The 21275-nt window shown below is 37.1% G+C and overlaps 1 protein-coding gene across 1 annotated transcript in view; it reads left to right on the forward strand.

Moving 5' to 3' along the window:
* The window catches only part of LOC124786165 (kinesin-like protein KIF23), a 146157-nt gene that overhangs the window by 71127 nt on the left and 53755 nt on the right, over window positions 1-21275 (forward strand). The window lies entirely within an intron of this gene.

Raw genomic sequence — 21275 nt, forward strand, 5'->3', positions numbered from 1 at the left:
ACAGTAGCTGCAAACGGTATAAAGTCCATGACTATGTCTTCAAAATATAATTACTTATGACACAAGGGCTGGCCCTAGAGTGAAAAAAAAATTGGAAAATTGTTTTGGAGAATTAGACAGTATTGCAGATGCTCCGTATACCACCGATGTAAAATTTATGAAGGGCACCATTGTTTCCTACTGAAAGCTTTTCTTGAATTTGGCACAGAAAGTATTGTTTGTGCTATTTCCAACAGAATCTGTCTCAAAATCCTCCAGAATAGAGCATCCCAATATGTACTCTATAGAATTTTCCAAATGCAGTTGAGCATATTACAATGGGATGATGAATTATTTGTGCCTTATGCTGCAAAATATTTGGATGATCCATCATTTGCTGAAAAGACACTGCAATTACTAGATGTTCAGCCATTAGAGGTATTGTAGTATGTAAAATAAGATGTTGATCTCTACACTTTTAGTTTTGAAGATGTGCCAGATGCTGTTAGGGCAGAAGCAATACAAATTCATATATGTCAGCTACTAGCCGATTTACACTTCATTAGTTTATTTCCAGAGGACAGTTATTCTGGCCTGGACGTCTTCTAGAACTGTTAGAATTTTCTGTTGATACATTGCATTTGGGTTGTATTGTTGCTGCTGAAATGAAAGTTGAACTATATGGTATATCTTAAAACAGAGTGTGGAGACAGAGATCCTCAAATTTGTTCCTGTCTGATTCTCAGTTCTATCAGCAGAGAATTGCGGTAATCGGCTGTAGATCATGATAAAGTTAGCTGCCCAATGAAGACATTGCCAGCTTAGGAGAACCTCAAAGAACTTAATATAAAATCACTGTAATTTGGAAAATATTACACTAATTTCCTTGTGGACTTCATTGTGGCAGTTTCGAACCTTCAAAATTTTACGTAATTGCTGTTAAAGCAAGTTCATAGCGGGCAAGAAAATTCTCCCTACTAGCTCAACTACTTCAGTTGTTGCTGGTTTAATTTGTCTCGTACTATTCAAGAATGTAGTTTTTAATTTGCCTTCACCTCTCTTTGCATTTTCAGATCAAATTGCAGTGCAAAAAATAAAATATTGTGATAATGGAGCCTGTGAGATTGGTTTGAAGTTTCGGATGAACTAACCCTTCAAGAATTTCTTAATTACTTTAGAGATAACCTTTCTCTTTTGCAGAAACATCATATTATACTGATTTTTCTGTATGCCAGAAATAAAAGTTTTATAGTGAATCTCTCTTCTTATCTGAGAAATTATTAAAAAGGTATCAAATAAGTTGGAATCCCGCGTCGACCTTTGGTTTTAGTTATGTTACTGTGATGAGGATAATGATATTGAGACCAAATGTTAGATACTCTCTCGTGATCAAGTTAAGTCAGTGTCACACTTGATGTTACTACTGTTGATTTCCCCTCTACTTGTTGTGTTAAGAAGCTAACGAAATTTTTGTTCAGGGATAATTCTTATAAAGAGGAACGGGTTGCTGCTGTTGTAGCAGCTGTTGTTAATCATTAAAGAATTTTATTTACCTTCTTAGTGTGTGGCTTGAGAATATTGGTTTTTGTGAACATACATACGTGTGTGTGTGTGTGTGTGTGTGTGTGTGTGTTTGTGTGTTTGTTTGTGTGTGCGCGTGTGTGTGTGTGTTTTGGGTGGGGGAGGGGGAGGATTTTTAGTTTATTGCCTCCATACGAACAATAGAATGGAAAGAATGTATTGTAACTCGCCACATAGAAATAATGAAAAAGAATACTAGAAATATTTAAGCTTTTGGATGAAGTTCTTGTTCACAGGTAGAAAATGCACATATTCAAGCAAACACAACTTGTTCACACAGCCATTGCTTCCAGGTGCTAAGGCCCAAATGGTATAAAATGCCTTCAGATCTGCCTTTAAAAAAATATAATTAAATAGATAGTACTTTGTATTGTAAACAGATGCAGTGTTTTCTCAAATTAAATGACACTGGTACGCAAGTAGTTTTTGTGAAACACCACAGGAAGCTTCAGAGCTAGTGGTGCACTGCATAGTGACGTAAACGCCACCCTTATCATCAGTGCAGCAGAAAATACCCTTATTTCGAGCTGCATTTAAAAATCATAACGGATGTGGCACATCATGTGGTGGGTGAAGTACAAAGTTGACCCACTTCCCATGGATTTACGGAGAATAGTACTTATTTGTAGTAATTTGTGTGAAATTAAATTTAGTCTGTTGGTTACTTAAAATTACTGTTACCCTGCACACACTGACAGCAGTGAGAATTCACAAATATTCAGAGTTCAACAGGGCAGCTGGGGCCACTAACACTTTTACAGACTGTACTGCAACTCCTGTTAGTTGTACAGCAGGCTTTCCATGTCACATGAATTTCATCTAAAGTTTTTCTTTTATATGTATTTTTCCCATTCAATGAAACTACAGAGTATCGAATGTGATTTAAATGGCTTAAATTTAGCAAAGACCCATCTGCATAGTCAATCCACTGATTTGGAGCATATCTGGTAGAGGGTAATCAGTGTACTTAAGTAGACATTCTAAACAGAATCATTTCCACCGCAAGTGATACATACAAAGTGTGAACTGTAAGTATTGACCACTGCAGAAAGTCTTCTCCTGCAGCATCTCCTACATCTGTCACTGTTGTTCGACAAACACATTAGGGCATGGCTGTCTAGAATAGAGATAGCCGTAATAGGAACTAGACACAGGTGGGCTGTGAATGATGTCAGAGGATTCTCGCTACAGAGAAGCCCTTATAATGTGGAAAACAAGAATACACATTTAGAACAAAAAGACATAAATAACTATTACATACATACGCACATAATGAACACACACCCTTTCTTTTTCATTTGTTATATCATAGGCTCACTGACTGGCTGGATGCAGTCACATATCTAAATGAAAACTGACTTAGAAGTAAAAACTGGAAGTACAAAATAGAAATTTTATTTTACTATCATAAGTATATTCTTCATAATAGTTTTATCTTATGATTCTGAGTCATCGTCTCTAGATCCCTTGTCACTACTCTCTTGTAGAGAGCATCATCCTCTGTGCCACAAAGTGTGTTAGAAACAGCATTTTTTAAATGTGTGATAGACAGTTTCATTCTGGATACATTTCCACAGAGTTGAGACAAACTCGCATGCTCTACAGGTTCTGTAGGCATTAATTGCCTATCATGCTTCATTAGCCATTGTGTGTACATATTTTTAAGTTTGTTCTTAAGGTGGTTTGTTTAAACAAACATCTAATGGCTGTAGAATCGATGTCATCCATCCTGGAATTGCAGCAAAGTCCGTTCTACCCTCTACTAACTTTCTGTTTATGGCCAGATAAGTATGTATGAATCTAGTACAACACAATACCATGCCCTCTGAACCAGCCACTTTTGTTAGCATGTACAATAACACTTTTTGAAAATACTTTGGGCTTGGGTAACATCTTTCATTTAAAAACAATGAAAGGTGGCAGTTCATTGCCATTGGTGGCACAAGCAAGCCTGACAGACATGCACTGCTTTCCACCATCTGTGGACAGTATCTTGACGTCTTTGTTCCCCTTTACTTTACAACATTATTTGTTGGCATATCAAAATACACAGGAGTTTCATTGGGATTATGTAACTGACCAAGAAGATCATCATTTTCTGTGCGCCACCTTATTATAAAATGCTGAAATTGGGGTTTTCTCATAGTAGGCGCTCTTCAATTGCATAGAAACTGCAGAAAACTACAGGGAAAATCTTGTCGAATGTTTCATATGGGCAACCCAACTGTGGCTTCCTCTGAAATTCATGATTTTTTTTCTGTCTAGTAACTTTGTTTGCTTTAACTTAGATGATTTCTGCACTCATGGGTAAGCACTTCTGTCACTTCTCCCTAACCAAATCATTCAGTACACCTTCTAGCATACGGTAGCAGCCACATTTTGGCCCAGAAATGTTTTTCTATTGCTGGAACGAGCTGAAAGTGGTTCCTTTTGCTGCCTTCACTGTCTCACATTACTCTCATTGATACTGTGTCGCTGACCTGCAGCATGATTTGATGATTTCATGACAAGAGAAATCACTTCTGTTTCCAACTTCGTGGTGTAGTGAACATACTTCATATGGTAGACTAAAATGTATTATTTCACAAAAGTACTAAAGTGGACTGAAACAAAGGGTGAAATCCGAATGCTGTCTGTAAACGTAAGGAGCACTGCTCTCATTTGCGTAGGGGCCAGTGGAAGAAACAAAAATGAAGTTATGGGAGGGGATTTCAGTGCAGCAGGAAAGTTTCAGCCATTGCATGCAGAGTGGATAGCATATGATTCGTATCAATCATAGATGTAGAAATCTCTTGTGGAAATAACAGGGGTTCATAAAAGTTTGCATATAAAAATGCTGATGTTCAAATGTGGATCATATTTGTGTTCATGAATATGAAGTTAAGGAGTGAAACCCTTTTTGTTAAATCATGAATACTGGCAGCATTGAGAAATGGCTCGATGTACATTGATTTGTGCTGAGAGCTTTTGAACGGAGCTGGAGCTGTCAAAATGTAAAATTGTATTTATCTTGCTTGCCAACTTCTGCAAGTTCCATAAAGTCCATTTTGATGAGAATAGAGATTTATGTTTATTACTATGAATATTTGAAAAACTGCTAAATTCAAAGATGAACAAAAATAAATTTGTATTTCCTCGTGATAAAAATAATTAACATTCAATACTCAAAAGTGGCAAAATAAGTACTTAAAGTGACTTCTAGTGGCATTATTCAGAACTTCCTTAGGTTTTGCTCCTGAATCTAAGCCACAGACACATTATTGGACCAACTTACATGTGGATAAATGTGGTAAGCAAACTGAATAACAACTTTATGTTCTTCTCTATGCCCCTCCTTTCTGAATTAGCAGAAATCTGATCACTTCGGGCTGTCAGTGTTGCATCATTTGTTGCCAACCTTTAAACTCATCAGTCCGGCTGTGAAATAACTGCTTCATACCATTGTTGATCTTAAGTGTTTCATTTATTCTGCCATGTTTTGAGTCTTCACAGTGAACATATCTTAGAATTAGTCTCCTATTGAAATACATTGAACTTTCTCATTGTCAGTCATTTCCCGTTTCAACAACATTCACATTCAGGTGAACTCCAGTTTAAACTAAAACATGGTACACATTCAGTAAACAAGGTACAGGGGATGCATGAGAGAAATTTGCTGCCTGCTTGCACTACCCTCCCCACATTCAGCCATGTGCAACTGCACGCCACCTAACCTTCAGAAATTATCGAATTAATTTTGCATGTGACCTCAACCACCAAAGTTTCATCTGCAAATATACTGCTACTACTTCTCCTCCACCACTACTACTACTACTACTACTACTACTACTACTACTACTACTACAACTACAACTACAACTACAACTACTCGTTGACCTCATCAATTAAAGCTTTATCTGCAAATGTAAGCTAACCCTGTATCGGGAAAAAGCATCGTCTTATAATCAGGTAAATATGGTAAATCTCCATTTTTATATGTACAAATGAAAAAATACAGGTACAAAAATCATAGAAGTAGTTCCTTATTTTTTCATTTGATATGGTTACATGGTATAATTGTGTAGTGGTACTGTTCAGTGTTTTAAATTATAATTTTATGCAAAACCTGTAAATTATATCCTGGAAGGAAAACATCAGTATTGAATATTTTGTGGTACTGTGTTCTTAGTACAGGACTACGTAACTGCAACACCAAAATATTAATTTTGGATTAACATTTTTATTTGTATTACCATCTTGAATAAAAAATGCTTACATTATCCCTTTTGATTGTAATTTGCTTTAAGGTGTTTTGTCTTCAAATGCTTCACTTCAAAATTGTGATGCTGATGTCTTAAGGCATGCTGTTGATATGTATTTTTCTGTTAAGATTGTCACATTCTTAAATACTCTAATTTTTGAAGTGTGTCATACGAATATGATAAAGACACTGTTCCGACCGATAAACTCCAAAATGTACAAATTATTGACCACCTGCAATTGCACATGGTTGTTTGGTAAGATTGGTGGAGCAATTTCATGATTTCAATGGCTACTCAGATCTTGTTGTCATACTTGATTTACTCTTAGGATAATGTTCTCATTCCTGAACTTTAAATGCTTAGTTTTACCAAAACAATTGGAATCTTAGTGTTTGTGAACTGCGAAGTGGAATGGCACAGTTTTTCTCTCTTGCACTTTCAAACTTGCTAACATATTTACATTAACATATTTGTTTGAAGTGTGAAGAAATATAAAAGTTTTTATATAATAATAGATTATGCATCACATTCAATGTGTGTGTGTGTGTGTGTGTGTGTGTGTGTGTGTGTGTAAATTACATATTACATATACAGATATTTTCTTTGTATAGCCTTCAGTTTACTGCCTACGTAGGAAAGAAAATACTTGAAAATGTTCAGAACAGTACACAATAGCAACCTTGATGTATGATGCTGTAAACTTAGATACTTAACTTATAGGATCAAGTGAAAGGTCAGTTTAAATGAAATCACTGACAAAAATAAACAAATTACATGGCAGCAAAGCAATGCCACATGCTGAAAACCGGTATTTGGTGAAGCCCCCACTTTGAGTCAAAAGCGTATTATGCAGGACCTCTTTCACACCATGTGGCAGAAGAACACCGTTTGATTTTTGAGTTCCTGCTTATTACAGTTTTGAATGTGTTCCTGATAAATTGCTTTGCAAGTAGCTATTATTGGAGTTAAATGCCTGTCACCACAACTTTACAAGTATTAATGCTTTGTTGTGATGAGAGATTTTGATGTGGTATCAAGGTTGTTTAGGATGAACTGATCAGTGTTTCAAATGCTAATTTAATTTGGAGAGCTAATTTAATTTAAAAGCCTTATTCAAAGTGAAAGAAGTGGAGGCAAAATTTATCATAGTTTTAGCAGATACTCAACAAGGACCAGAAGTAATCCAAATGAAAAAATTGAAACATTACATCTGCACATTAGCAATCTCAGAAAAGAGAACTCCATATGCAAAATTGGCTAATTATAATTATTTTATAAATAGCCATTTATGATACATGCTTTGAAAAATCAGTTACAAAGGAAGAAATGCTATGTGCTTCGTGTCTGGAGATTTGACACAGTAGAAATTTTTGTGTATTATAATCGTCTCTGTGTCTTCTTTGTAGTGCTTTTGTTTTTAATTTTCTGCTAACAGAGCATTAAAGAATGGTCACTCATTTACCAATATATGAAAGTGTTAATCTGTTACCAAGTGTTAAGATTAAACATGAAAGGGGGGGGGGGGGAGGAGAGTGAGAGTCCATTACCAAAAATATCAAAGTTTTTGACCAATGTACATCAAATTTTTACATGATACTTCAGTAAACATTCAGACAACTGTAAGCTACATTTTTTAAATAGTGTACAGAATCCTCTTAAAACAGTGCAAGAAAGAAAATGCTCTGCTGTGCTTCGAAAATGTGTGGTTTCATTTTCTTTCTTGCAAGCTGTTTTATCAGAAAACAGTTTTATTTATGGCTAGCTTTGTTTTCCTGCCATTCACAAATTAAAACTGCGAAATACTGTCATTGAAGCTACTACTCGAACAGATCCAATGGCAACTCAGAAAAATTAATTTTTGGTGATGAAAACTAGTAAAATAAAATTACTGTCACATGCAGGTAAAAATTGATTTAGAGAAATTTGAAATTTTAACTAGGAATCTCGGGGAATCTCTTGATAAAACTGTCACATCCCTTGGTGTGCTCTGTCTAAAGTTTTAGTAGAGTTAAATTTTGAATGTTGCAAAAGCAGTGGACACAGCAAGTAAGGCACCAAAAATTAAGTCTATAGTGCTCAGAAACAACTACCATATTTACTCGAATCCAAGCCACACCTGAAAAATGAGACTCGTAATCAAGGGAAAAAAAATTTCCCGAATCTAAGCCGCACCTGAAATTTGAGACTCGAAATTCAAGAGGAGAGAAAAGTTTTAGGCCGCACCTCCAAATCGAAACAAAGTTGGTCTATTTTAATATGAGACACAATTTAGGTCGAATGAATGACGATGCAACTACAGTAGTTTGGTTCGAGTCGTAAGCTTAGCAGTTAAGCTTTACAAGGTAGCCATTGCTGTGCGTCAGGCGCTCCGTCCGTATTGATACGGGTACCCTTCCTTTTTCACGTTCTTCGTCTGGTTTGAATTGATTGCTTATTTTTCTTTGATCTGATAAGTGCCATTTTCTTTGTTATAGGTGTTAATGTCACTCTAAGCTGAAAATGCATTACTGTACTGTGTCATGCATTGTTTGTCGCATTCTGTTAGTGCGTGTTCACGTCCTGTCGCTGCTCGCGGCATGGCTTGCTTTTCTGCACACTACCGCGGCTTAAAAGAGAGAGAGGAATTGTCTCATTAGCGAAACAATGGCAAGAGACTGCTATTTATTGTTACTTACACTGCTGCTTTCTTTGATAATGATCAACAAGAACCAAATAATAGACTGCGTATGATAGAAGATGTTCTGAATGAGAGTTTAGCGAAAATGTTTCCCCATTTGAAAATCTTTGCAGGCGCCGCTTTAGTACATTACGTTACATTCTGCACAGAAATTAGTCATCTTAGATTTAAAAATCTAGTCAATTGCCGTGCTTCATTTCTGAATGTATCACTATTAGCCATAAGAATAATACGAATATAAACAAAACATGATATGTATATTCTTCCGCATTTGCTGTTGTCTCACTCTAGTTTCGTAGTTTATTAGGCAGATAGGATTTTAATGAGATAGCAGCAAACACGAAAGAATACATCGCAAAATGTTTATATTCTTATTATTCTTATGGCAAAGAGAATACTGCATGTGATCCACAATTCATAAAAAAAATGGTTCAAATGGCTCTGAGCACTATGGGACTTAACAGCTGTGGTCAACAGTCTCCTAGAACTTAGAACTACTTAAACCTAACTAACCTAAGGACAACACAAACATCCATGCCCAAGGCAGGATTCGAACCTGCGACCGGAGAGGTCACGCAGTTCCAGCCTGAAGTGCCTAGACCGCATGGCCACACTGGCTGGCAATTCATAAAAGTTCCTATTAGCAACCATCTCTTCTCACAGGTAGAAAAAAATTCAGAACATAGAGTTAGCCATGTTGACAAAAACCCCAAACAGTCTTGCCAGTCGGATTTTTGTAGTACATTGAAATGCTGCTACATTCGAAGATGAACAATACGGAATTTGTATTTACTTCATTGTTTCATTGGATAATGTATGAAAATGCAGTGGTCGAAACTCGGGGCGGAGAAAAAAGCTCGTCTTCCACTTCATAATATATTTATTTATTTATTTTTTTTTTTTTTTTTTCTTTCTTTTTACTGACACAGAGGTTTTGGCGCCAGTATTCATCTTTGTGCCTGCAAAGCAAGCCAGTGTAGCGCTACATATTTTCGACGGCAGAAGTTAGTTGTGGCGGCACCTTCCGCTTACTCTGCACTCGATTCTAAGCCGCAGGCGGTTTTTTGGATTACAAAAACTGGAAAAAAAGTGCGGCTTGGATTCAAGTAAATACGGTAAAATGACTGTTGAAGAAATTTGTCAGTATCTTCAGGGGATGATTCAGGCTGGAGAGTTTTGGTCCCCAGGCGATGCATATACCCGTCACAGTAGACTGCAGTCAGACAATTATTGTCAAAACAAATAATACCTTCTATATAAATAACTGGAGCTATTTAATGGAAGTAAGTTTTGTTTAGAGCTGTCCATGAGCTTGATTTCTTGTTTTTGTTTGTCATTAAGAATTGACTTAGTTGCTGTATCTGCTGGTGTCTTCATGTTATAGGTAGCATTTTGTTAGACTTAGTGATCTGACGAGATGTTGGATAATTACTGGCATACTTTGTGATGAATCCAGTGGACGAAGCAGCAGATCGTTGAGTTGTTATTATTGTATCAGGCTAATGACTGCTTGTGGAATATATGAAGCAAGCAGTACAAGAACAGCAATAAGAAACAAGGTGCTCTACGGAGAACTACTGCTACCTTTGGTAGAATACTGTCAAAAACTGCATATAAAAGAGAATATCCTAGCTTACTTTGAAATGTGAAACAAATCCTCAAGGCTCTGGAATGAATCTCCCATTGACAAAAATACTATGATCAACAGTATGCCTGGTTGTAATTGCTTTCCTGAATTCCCTCTCTCTCTCTCTCTCTCTCTCTCTCTCTCTCTCTCTCTCTCTCTGTCCTACCAACCGATCCATTCTTCTAGTCAAGTTGTGCCACAAAATTCCCTTCTCCCCAATTCTATTGAGTACCTCCCCATTATTTATGTGATCTACCCTCCTAATCTTCAGCGTTCTTCGATAGTACCACATTTTGAAAGCTTCTGTTCTTTCCTTGTCCAAACTTTTTATCGGTCATGTTTCACTTCCACATGTGGCCACACTCAGTACAAGTACTTTCACAAAAGACTTCCTAACACTTAAATCTATCCTCCATGTTAACAAATTTCTCTCCCTCAGAAACGCTTTCCTTGCCAGAGCCAGTCTACATTTTATATCCTCTCTACTTCGATCGTCATCAGTTACTTTGCTCTTCAGATAGCAAAACTCGTCTACTACCATAAGTATCTCATTTCTTAAACTAATTCCCTCAACATCACCTGATTTGATTCTACTACATTCCATTATCCTCGTTTTGCTTTTGTTGATGTTCATCTTATATCCACCTTTCAAGACAACGTCAATTCTGTTCAACTTATCTTCCAGCTCCTTTGCTGTCTCTGGCAGAATTACAATGTCATCAGCAAACCTCACAATTTTTATTTCTTCTCTATGGATCTTAATTCCTACTCCAAACCTTTCTTTTGTTTCCTTTACTGCTTGCCCAATATACAGATTGAATAACATTGGGAATAGGCTACAGCCCTGTCTCACTCCCTTCCCAACCATCGCTTACCTTTCATGCCCCTCGACTCTTATAACTGCCATCTGGTTTCTGTAAAAACTGTAAATAGCCTTTTGCTCCTTGTATTTCACTCCTGTGACAATCGGAATTTGAAAGAGAGTATTCCAGCCAACATTGTCAAAAGCTTTTCTCTAAGTTTACAAATGCTAGAAACGTAGGTTTGTCTTTCCTTAATCTATCTTTTAAGGTCAGTCATAGGATCAGTAGTGCCCTGCGTGTTCCAACATTTCGACAGTGTCCAAACTGATCTTCCCCAAGGTCAGCTCTACCAGTTTTTCCAGTAGTCTCTAAAGAATTTGTTATTATTTTGCAGCTGTGACTTATTAAACTGACAGTTTGGTAATTTTCATATCTGTCAACACCTGCTTTCTTTGGGATTGGAATTATTATATTCTTCTTGAAGTCTGAAGGTATTTCGCCTGTCCCATACATCTTGCTCAACAGATGGAAGAGTTTTGTCATGGCTGAGTCTCCCAAGGCTATCAGTAGCTCTAATGGAATGTTGTCTACTCCTGGGGCTGTGTTTCGACTTAGATCTTTGTGCTCTATTACACGCTTCACGCAGTATCATATCTCCCATTTGATCTTCATCTACATTGTCTTCCATTTCCATAATAGTGTCCTCAAGTAATTGGCCTTGTATAGACCCTCTATATACTCCTTCCACCTTTCTGCTTTTCCTTCTTTGCTTAGAAGTGGTTTTCCATCTGAGCTCTTGATATTCATAAAAGTGGTTCTCCTTTCTCCAAAGGTCTCTTTAACTTTCCTGTAGGCAGTGTCTATCTACTTCCTAGTGATATATGCCTCTACATCCTTACATTTATCCTCTAGCCATCCTTGCTTAGCCATTTTGCACTTCCTGTCGATCTCATTTTCGCATGCTTCATTAACTGCATTTTTACGTTTTCTCCTTTCATCAATTAAATTCAATATTTCTCCAGTTACCCAAGGATTTCTACCAGCCCCCGTCTTCTTACATACTTGATCCTCTGCTGCTTTCACTATTTCATCTCTCAAAGCTACCCATTCTTCTTCTACTGTATTTCTTTCCCCCATTCTTGTCAATTGTTCCCTTATGCTCTCCCTGAAACTCTGTACAACCTCTGGTACTTTCAGTTTATCCAGGTCCCATATCCTTAAATTCCCACATTTTTGCAGTTTCTTTGGTTTCAATCTACAGTTCATAACCAATAGATTGTGGTCAAAGTGCACATCTGCCCCTGGAAATGTCTTACAATTCAAAACCTGGTTCCTAAATCTGTGTCTTACCATTATATAATCTATCTGAAATCTTCCAGTATCTCCAGGCCTCTTCCACATATACAACCTTCTTTCATTATTCTTGAACCAAGTATCAGCTATGATTAAGGTATGCTGTGTGCAAAATTCTACCAGGTGGCTTCCTCTTTCATTCCTTACCCCCATTCTATATTCACCTACTACTTGGCCTTCTCTTTCTGTCCCTACTATTGAATTCCAGTCACTCAGGACTATTAATCTTTCGTCTCCCTTTACTATCTGAATAATTTTATCTAATCATACATTTCATCAGTCTCTTCGTCATCTGTGGAGCTGGTTGGCATACAAACTTGTACTACTGTGGTAGGTGTGGTATTTGTGTCTATCTTGGCTACAATAATGCGTTCACTATGCTGTTCTTAGTAGCTTACCCACACTCTTCTTTTTTATTCATTATTAAACCTACTCCTGCGTTACCCTTATTTGATTTTGTATTTATAACCCTGTAGTCACCTGACCAGAAGTCTTGTTCCTCCTGCCACCGAACTTCACTAATTCCCACTATATCTAACTTTAACCTATTCATTTCCCTTTTTAAATTTTCTAACCTACCTGCCCGATTAAGGGATCTGACATTCCATGCTCCAGTCCATAGAACGTCATTTTTCTTTCTCCTGATAACAATGTCCTCCTGAGTAGTCCCTGACTGGAGACCTGAGTAGAGGACTGTTTTACCTCTTGAATATTTTACCCAACAGGTTGCCATAATCTTTTTAACCATACAGAAAAGCTGCATGCCCTGGGAGAAAAATTACAGCTGTAATTTCCCCTTGGTTTCAGCCATTTGCAGTTCCAGCACAGCAAGGCTGTTTTGGTTAATGTTACAAGGCCAGATCAGTCAATCAACCAGACTGTTGCCCCTGCAGCTACTGAAAAGGCTGCTGTCCCTCTTCAGGAACTACACATTTGTCTGGCCTCTCAAAAGGTACCCCTCTGTAGTGCTTGCACCTATGGTACAGCTATCTGTATTGCTGAGGCTCACAAGCCTCCCCACCAACAGCAAGGTCCATGGTTCATGGGGTGGGGGATATCCAAGTGAAATTATGGAAACTAAAACAGTCTTCCACATTCCGTTCCCATTTGTAGCAAGTGTTACCCACTAGATTTTCTGTGGTATGTTTTTCCTCTCCACAGACAACTGTATGCAAACAAACAAATAGATTTCATACAAATACTTATCCGATTTTATAACCCATTACCAACTAACTACTATACAAACTCTCCATCAAAATAATATTGTTCTTTTAAAACCAATTACGAAATTCTTTGATAAATGCAACCTGATTCTGTAAAACTATGAAATGCGCTTGAGAGATGCTTATGACCTTCAGGTCACAAGTCATAATAAATAAAAAAGAATGAACAATGATGTCATTCATTTTGTTTGTGTGAAGCTTTGAGAATTAATATTGCAGCAGCACATATTACAGTTTCCTCATCTCTAGGCATGTCATGGCACACAATGCGAAAACAATACAACAAATAGCATTGCAGACGATGTGAATACACAGGGAAACGTTTGCTGTCAGACAGAAATAGAGACAAGGAAGAAAGTTGGAAACATGCAAAACACTATAGGAAGTAATGTTTCCAACAGAAACATATTTCTAGTGGCAGTGTGGACACCACTTCACACTGCTTTTTGCAGTGTGATGTCACTAATGGGCTTTCGACTATCAACTTTTGTGAGCACTCGCGAACAACCCCTGTATGAACTTCAGTTATTCATTTCCTCTGTAGCGTGTGTGATGCATGAGTGCAGTATGCTATTTCAAAGCAGCAGTGCATCGAAAGTACCATATCACAAATACATCACACACCTGTTATTAAATGACAGTTAATAAAGTGTCAACAATGTGGGTCTAAAAGAGATTTTATGATAACTAATGCACAGTACAAAATTCAGATGAATAAGCTACAGCGTAATGGTTAATGTTGTGGTTAGCTGAGTTAGGCATTATAGCTTTGCATCTCACTTCTTACCAATACTTTTTTCAACTTAGCGTTGTTGTCGCGTTTGTTATGACCATGATACAATCTGTTATGTAATATTCGATGCTGTTTATCATTTCTGTGTGATTGGAGAATGAAGTATGAAATAAATATTCGCCTGTTTATTTCCGACTGTGTGGTGATTTCTGAGGGTGTGGTTACTCAAAAACTCAAGATGACAGCTTACATTCATGCGAGTCAAATGCGCAGCAGTAAAATTCATGTTGTTCCTCATCACAAATACTTCGCTCTTTATTTCTGAATATGTGATGATTTCAGAGTGTGTGGTTAGGCTGGAACCTAAGAGGACAGCTTAAATTGCTGCATGTAAGATGGTAATCAATAACATTCATATTCTTCCTTGCCACAAATATTTCGTACGTTGCAGAACCACAAACGTTCCCCATAGAGTTCTTGCTGCAACGGAGATTCTTCTGTCACCAACACATCCATAAACATCAAATTGACACTACAGCGATCGACAAATTGATAGCCTCATTCCTGGTCGCCTTCACAGTGCCACCACGTCACAAGTACGTCAGTTCCTGGAAAAAGTAGTGTGAAACATACTCGACCCATCATTGTGCGGTGAACCTAAACGTTAAAAGTTGTGTTGGCAACACCAATTGTGGATTTGTCAGCATTTCCCCTCTCCCTTCTCTGCAATGGCCTAAAATAATCCTTTAACTCCATCACCTATGTTGCAAACTGTTTGTCTTTTGTGCCACTTGCAACTCGTTGATTCACATCAAATGTCTATAGGAAGAAAATCGGATGGAGTCAAGCGAGATGTCGAGTAAGGAAATAGAATCAAGTAAACTTTACTGGAAAGGAACGTAAAAACAGGGAATTTTTATCAATGGTATTATGGTTATTCATAGGGGCTACAAATTTACGCTGTAGAATTGTGAAAAATGTACAATTGGAGAATGTAAAGTTGAAGTTCCACTGTATACCTCATTTAAATTATATCTATTACTCTGTACACATCCCATTTATTTACTTTACCCTAACTTGAGGAGAAAAAAGGGATTAACATTTAAATTATACTTGATTAAAGAAAAAATAACTTTAAGGTAAGTAAGTAGATTTTCAGCCAAACACTGCAAATTTTTTTCTAGAGGACAGTAGTGTCATGATTTTTAGGTTATCTTCAGAGAGATTGTTCCATTGATCTCTCAACACTTCACTATAGTTAGAGAATAGCCATTCACTGTCTATGGTGAAACATAACTACATCCCAAACAGTGTAAAGGAAGTTGTACAGTGTACATACAATTTCACAATAGATTCGCAATAAATGTTCAAACATGTCCTCACTGAGTTTCATGCATTTAGCTGCACTTGTTTGAACAGACTTTGTTGTTTGTTTGTTTCACAGGGTTGTTCTTAATTTTGTCTGTTGCATTCATAATGCCAGCAAGTAATGCCTCATGCGTATTGACTTTGACCTCATAGACTGTCTTTCATCCACCCTCATACACAAAAACCCATTGGTGTTAAATCGAAGTTGCATGTGGGTTTGCTTCAGACCATACGTGCTCGACATAATCTTTTATACTGTCTTGAGTAAAATGTGCCTGATCAGTAAATAAAATGTATTTTGTTACTGCTGATTAGTATTTAACCAGTTGCACAATTCCAAGCGAAGGACAGGATCTCCCGGATGTAAATGATGCACTTTGTGTTTATAAGGGTGCAGATTATTGTACTTCAGTGTACGCCATACTTTAGATTGTAAAATGCCTCGTCGTTGACAGGTACTTTGTGTACTGGTGTCAGGGCTACATTGAACAGCATCCATAATATCATCATCTTCTTAACGTATTGAGTGCTCGTACTGATTATGAATGCTAGGTAGAGAACCTGTCTTCTGTAACAATTGAAATACTCCACTAATGGTTCATGCATTTGGAATTGTCAGAGCTGGATAACGTACGCAATATTCGTTAACTGCAGCCGTAGCATTACCATCACATTTGCCATAAATTAAACACCATTCCAGGGTATTCCTCTGTCGTAAATTTGAAAGGCATCCGTGTTTCATAAATAATTCACAAACTAAAACAGTTAACATGTGGTTTCACTTATATACACTGTTGTTATTATGTTCTTTCAATGAACAATACAGAAAACTGACTCGTTTTTAGGTTAGGAAATGGCTGAAGCAACTCGCTAACAGTTGCCAGCAATGATATAAAAGTTTCTACGTTCGTAATGGAAAGTAAACAAATTTACTTGTATAATAGTCTTTGCTTCTTGATGATGAATAATAATAAAATAAATGGAAATCGTGCTTTACTTTAACCTCGTATAGTTTTGCTGTGGCTTCATATTAGTGAAGTTGCTGAATTTAGGGTAAAATCTTTTGTTAGATGTAATTCTGTTACGAAACACTTGCGGACCTTTGTTCATCTGAACTTTTTTCTTTAGTTCTACTTGTAGAATAACATAGTAAAATATTTGTATATCTTCGTGAATCACCCTGTATAAAAAGAATACCGAATGTAAATAAAGCAAGCCTACATGTACTCAGTGTTATTTTTCAATAAAAGTTTTGATTAGTATTTTTTCACTGTATAACACCTTTCATTCATCAAGCTTGATGATGAAGTGACTATTTTATTGATATTTGTCCTAGTTACTGTGGTACTTGGATATTTAGTAACCCTTTCCATAAAATTCGAAGGGCTTGCAGTGGAAGGTGTGGTTGCAATCTTCACTCTTCATTCATTACTGTGTACAAAACGTGGCCAACATATTGAATTTGTTTTTAAACCTGAAATGGAAACCATATTTCGGTAGTATGTAGGTAATTGAAGTACTTAGTGCATATGTGCTGCCTGTTTGTGCAATGCACAAGTAGTGTGCAGCTAAACAATGTTAGCTGCTTCAGTTATGAGTAGTTAGTGGAATTTCTCAAAATGTGTCATCTTATTTTAGTGTGCATTTACTGCAAGAAGAAAGCTAAGGAGACATTGCACTCAAAAGCTGAAACACATTCCATCCTTAAGACAGGGCTTTACGACACTTATAATCATTTATTGAAAGCCAACAAAGTTCTGTGAATTCTTCAGGTTAAATAGCTTCCAATTAAAATATGTCTTACGTCCGGAAAAGACCACCTACTAGGGTTTAATCAAATAGATATTTGTATCCAATAACACCTGTATTGTATTTCTAGAGTCCCCAAAATTGCACAAGCACATTGCATCAAGTTTGCTATGTCAAGAATCTGTGTAGGCCTAATTGCAACAAAAAGTTTCGTCTTTTTCTCCACTTAAACAAGTTATCAGCGCAGTGGTCTCTTGTGTCAGTGGTCTTGTCGGGTAATACCTTTTCCTGCTTACTGCTCTATTAAATCATTTCTTTGCCCTATTGAAGGCACGATTCTCTCCCTCATTGGTTTTACATGTGAAACATTACTAATATATAAAAACAAACAATTATTAGTTGCCCAATTCTTAAAATAAGTTTATACTGTACTAGAGCAAAATATATTACTTTATTAGATGTTAAGTTTTAACTTTTGGCAGCATGAAGGTCAAACTGTTAATTTTACCGTTAACAGTTTTCTGCTCACAGTCAGTGAATTTGTTTGTCCTCTGTTGAAAATTTTAGTTTTCCTGTGCAGTGGAATGTTGGCCTTTGAAAGTGGTGCCACAGTCCTTGGGAGCAGGTATCAAGTTACTTTTTCTTTTTTGCAGCCTCAGTGCTGTTCTTAATTGAAGACTGCCACTTCATTAGCAAAGTGAACTGCTTCATTTTGTTCCTGTTATGCTTTTCACTCCACAGGTGTTTCAGAATAGTGTCGGTATGCTCCCATAAAATCATGATGTTGCAGTATGTGTGTGCGTGGGGGGGGATTTTAAAATTCCATACCCTCTTACCAATCATCACAGGCTTAGATGTTTTCAGTAATGAATTACATTAGCACATGTGTTTGCAATCGAGTTTTTGATACAATGAATAGACAGAATTTGTCCTCAGTCTCAATTGCACAAGAATTTTGGAGAAAATATTAATGTCTGTGTGTAACAGCTACATCACCAAAAAAGTTTAGTGGTATGAATTGCGACGGAAAGGAATACATAGTTCCATAGATTTTTTCCTCTGGATGCAGAAACCTGTACAACAACTTTGGAGAAAATATCCAAACAGCTACGGTAGTATTAAATATTTTCAAGTTGGTAAGCAGCGCAAGCTGATCTTATACTTACCGATACACAGTTTGTCGTGCTTTTACCCATACGACGAGCGCTGAAATGTTTTGTTTACTGTAGATTTAAATTGTAATGCATATTTGTGTGTTAAATAATGGTATGTTTGTTAACGAAATACGCATTATTAATAATGAAGCACTTCATTCAAGTGCTGTTGTGCACAATACTATTTCATTGCCAAAGCGGGCAAAAATGAAACACCTGGACTCATTTAACACAGGAAATGAACCATTACTTTAACCTATTGACTGCCATACACCTGGTGAAGGATATGTCACGGCCAGCCCAAAGACATGCCGCTTGGCTAATTTTGGCATCTTATATCAGTTACACCGACATCAAGACGTTTATTACATAGCAACAAGAGACAAAATCCATTCTTTAATAACTGCGATTCTGATGTTGGTACTTGTTTTAAACTAAATTTACCTGTCCCTATTAATGGTTAATGTGCTACACCACACTAGTGTGTTAAATAATGCTCTCACTATTATGGAGGAAAGGCATCTTGAATTCCTCAGGGATAAATGTTGCATTGGAGAAAACTGAACCTGGTATTAAACAGTAAAATCCAGAAACCTGCATTTTAAGTCTGATGGAGTTAAGCGGGAAGGCAGAGTATAATCACACTTCCTCTTTCATGCTTTTGCATTACAACTGAACCAAGTGAAAACTAATACAATAAACAAAAATGACTTTCATCTTTGTACCTTTCATCAACATTTCTTTCTCACAATCTCAAATTAAGCTATAGTAGCAAAGGAAGTACAGCTTTATGATCTACTAGAACAGATTGTGTATTCGGTCAGTTCTGTAAGCTACTGAAAAGATTCTGGGTCCAAGGGTGAGGGCATAAATGTGATTTTATCTCACTATTGGATATACCTCATTCTTGCAGTATTAATATCCCCTATTCATGTTTCATACATATGTCTGTACTGATAAAGGTGCAGTGCTTTAATCCATGAGTGCCCATTGCATAGTTAGAGCAGAATAAAGTATTAGAAGGTATGCTGAGTTGAAAAGGAGGCCTTCACTGCAGTGGTGTTGTGTAATACCAGACACTGAATATGTTTGCCAAGAGATGAGATTGTAGTGTTTGCAGTTGTACAAGTGGAGCTAATGGCCTTGCAGCAATTTAATCATTTCTGGAGAGTTGTTTCCACAGTCTGCTGCGTGGTGGATTCCTCCCCATCAGCACAGAGCAGTTATTCAATTTCTTCCAACACACAGAAGAGGAGCATGCTTCACAAATTTATTGCAAGACGTAAAAGGCGTATGGAGAACAGTTGTCTCACACAGGGTACAATGTTCCAGTGGTGTCAATATTATGAGGTGGGATGTCGAAGCATAAAGCACATCTCAGGTGTCCATTACCTCTACCAGTGCCCCGATTTCAGCTGTGGAGGAGCTCATATGAATGAACTGTTAGACACCACATGCAGCTTTGCTGTTTAATTGTGAATAAGGAAGGGAACTGTGCATCTCATAATCCATGTGCAAAGTTTCTGCACAGTGGGCATCTTTCGGAGATTCAGAAGACGGCAAGAATGGGTGTTTGCCTGACCTATCTGTTGAGATATGTGGAGCAAAGAACTTATTTATTCCTCCAATTGGAGGATGTGATGAATATGGTGCCACCACTTTGACTTTGCCTCCAAGGATGTGGACTGGCTGCATCCCTGCAGCTCTAGCCCAAAAACAGCCCACTCTGTTCCAAAGACCAGAAAAGTATTACTTACTTTCATTTTCGATGAAGAAAGACCTCTACTTATTGTTTGGCTAACGTGGAATTCAACAGTAAATGCTGAACAGTATTGCAACATTCAAACAGGCCATCAAGAAAAATTGCAGGTGGCAAACTTTCGAATGGGTTAGTGCTTCTCCAGGACAATGCTAGGCCACGTGCAACCAAGACCCTCGATCTCCTTCAAAAATTTTGATGGGAGTTCCTGTAATATTCTCCTTAATGTGTTAACTTGTAATACACAATAAAAATTACTGATGTAGACCTTATACATACAAGCTTTCATCACTCTTTGCTTTCCAGTCATTAAAATGAGATTTTACCGATGTACTATTAGCATCTCCTGGCAAGTGAAAATACTTAAGACCCTTTTTCACATTTTGTTGGTTAGTTTAATGAGGAAGTTTGTTAAAATAGTGTAACAGTGTTACCTATGAATACTGAGTACTGATGACTTATCTAGGAAAGCTGTTTCTCTCATTGGCTGAGAAAACTCTAAAGAGTGTGCGTGCGTGCGCTTTTTTAAAAATAAACTGAGCTAGGTGGCACACTGAACTTGCATTCAGAAGGACAACAATTCAAATCCTTTTCCAGCCATCCATCTTTAGATTTTCTGCAATTGCTCTCAATCGCTCCAGGCGAATGCTATGATGGTTCCTTTGTAAAAGGCACAGCAAATTTCCTGCCCACATCCTTCCATAATCAGATTTTGTGCTCTGTTTCTATTGACCATGCTGTTGATGGAGTGTGAAACTGTAACAAAGAAATTCTTATCATGAGAACAATTTACAGAAACCAAAATAGAAAGATGTAAAGCTCCTTCTTTCCTTCCTGATGAACGTAAAAATATTTGCTAACTATTAAGAAAAGATCGTTACTTTTTTAGTGAAATGACTAGGAAGTTCAACAATAAATAACATAAATGTAACAGATCTCTATTTAATAAGCTGTAACACTTCTGTCAATGATTTGTTTATGGAAAAAATGGCACTGTGGTGTGGTTTTTAGCATATTGAAATGTAGGT

This window comes from Schistocerca piceifrons, chromosome 1 (genome assembly GCF_021461385.2).
Source record: "Schistocerca piceifrons isolate TAMUIC-IGC-003096 chromosome 1, iqSchPice1.1, whole genome shotgun sequence".
NCBI lineage: Eukaryota > Metazoa > Arthropoda > Insecta > Orthoptera > Acrididae > Schistocerca > Schistocerca piceifrons.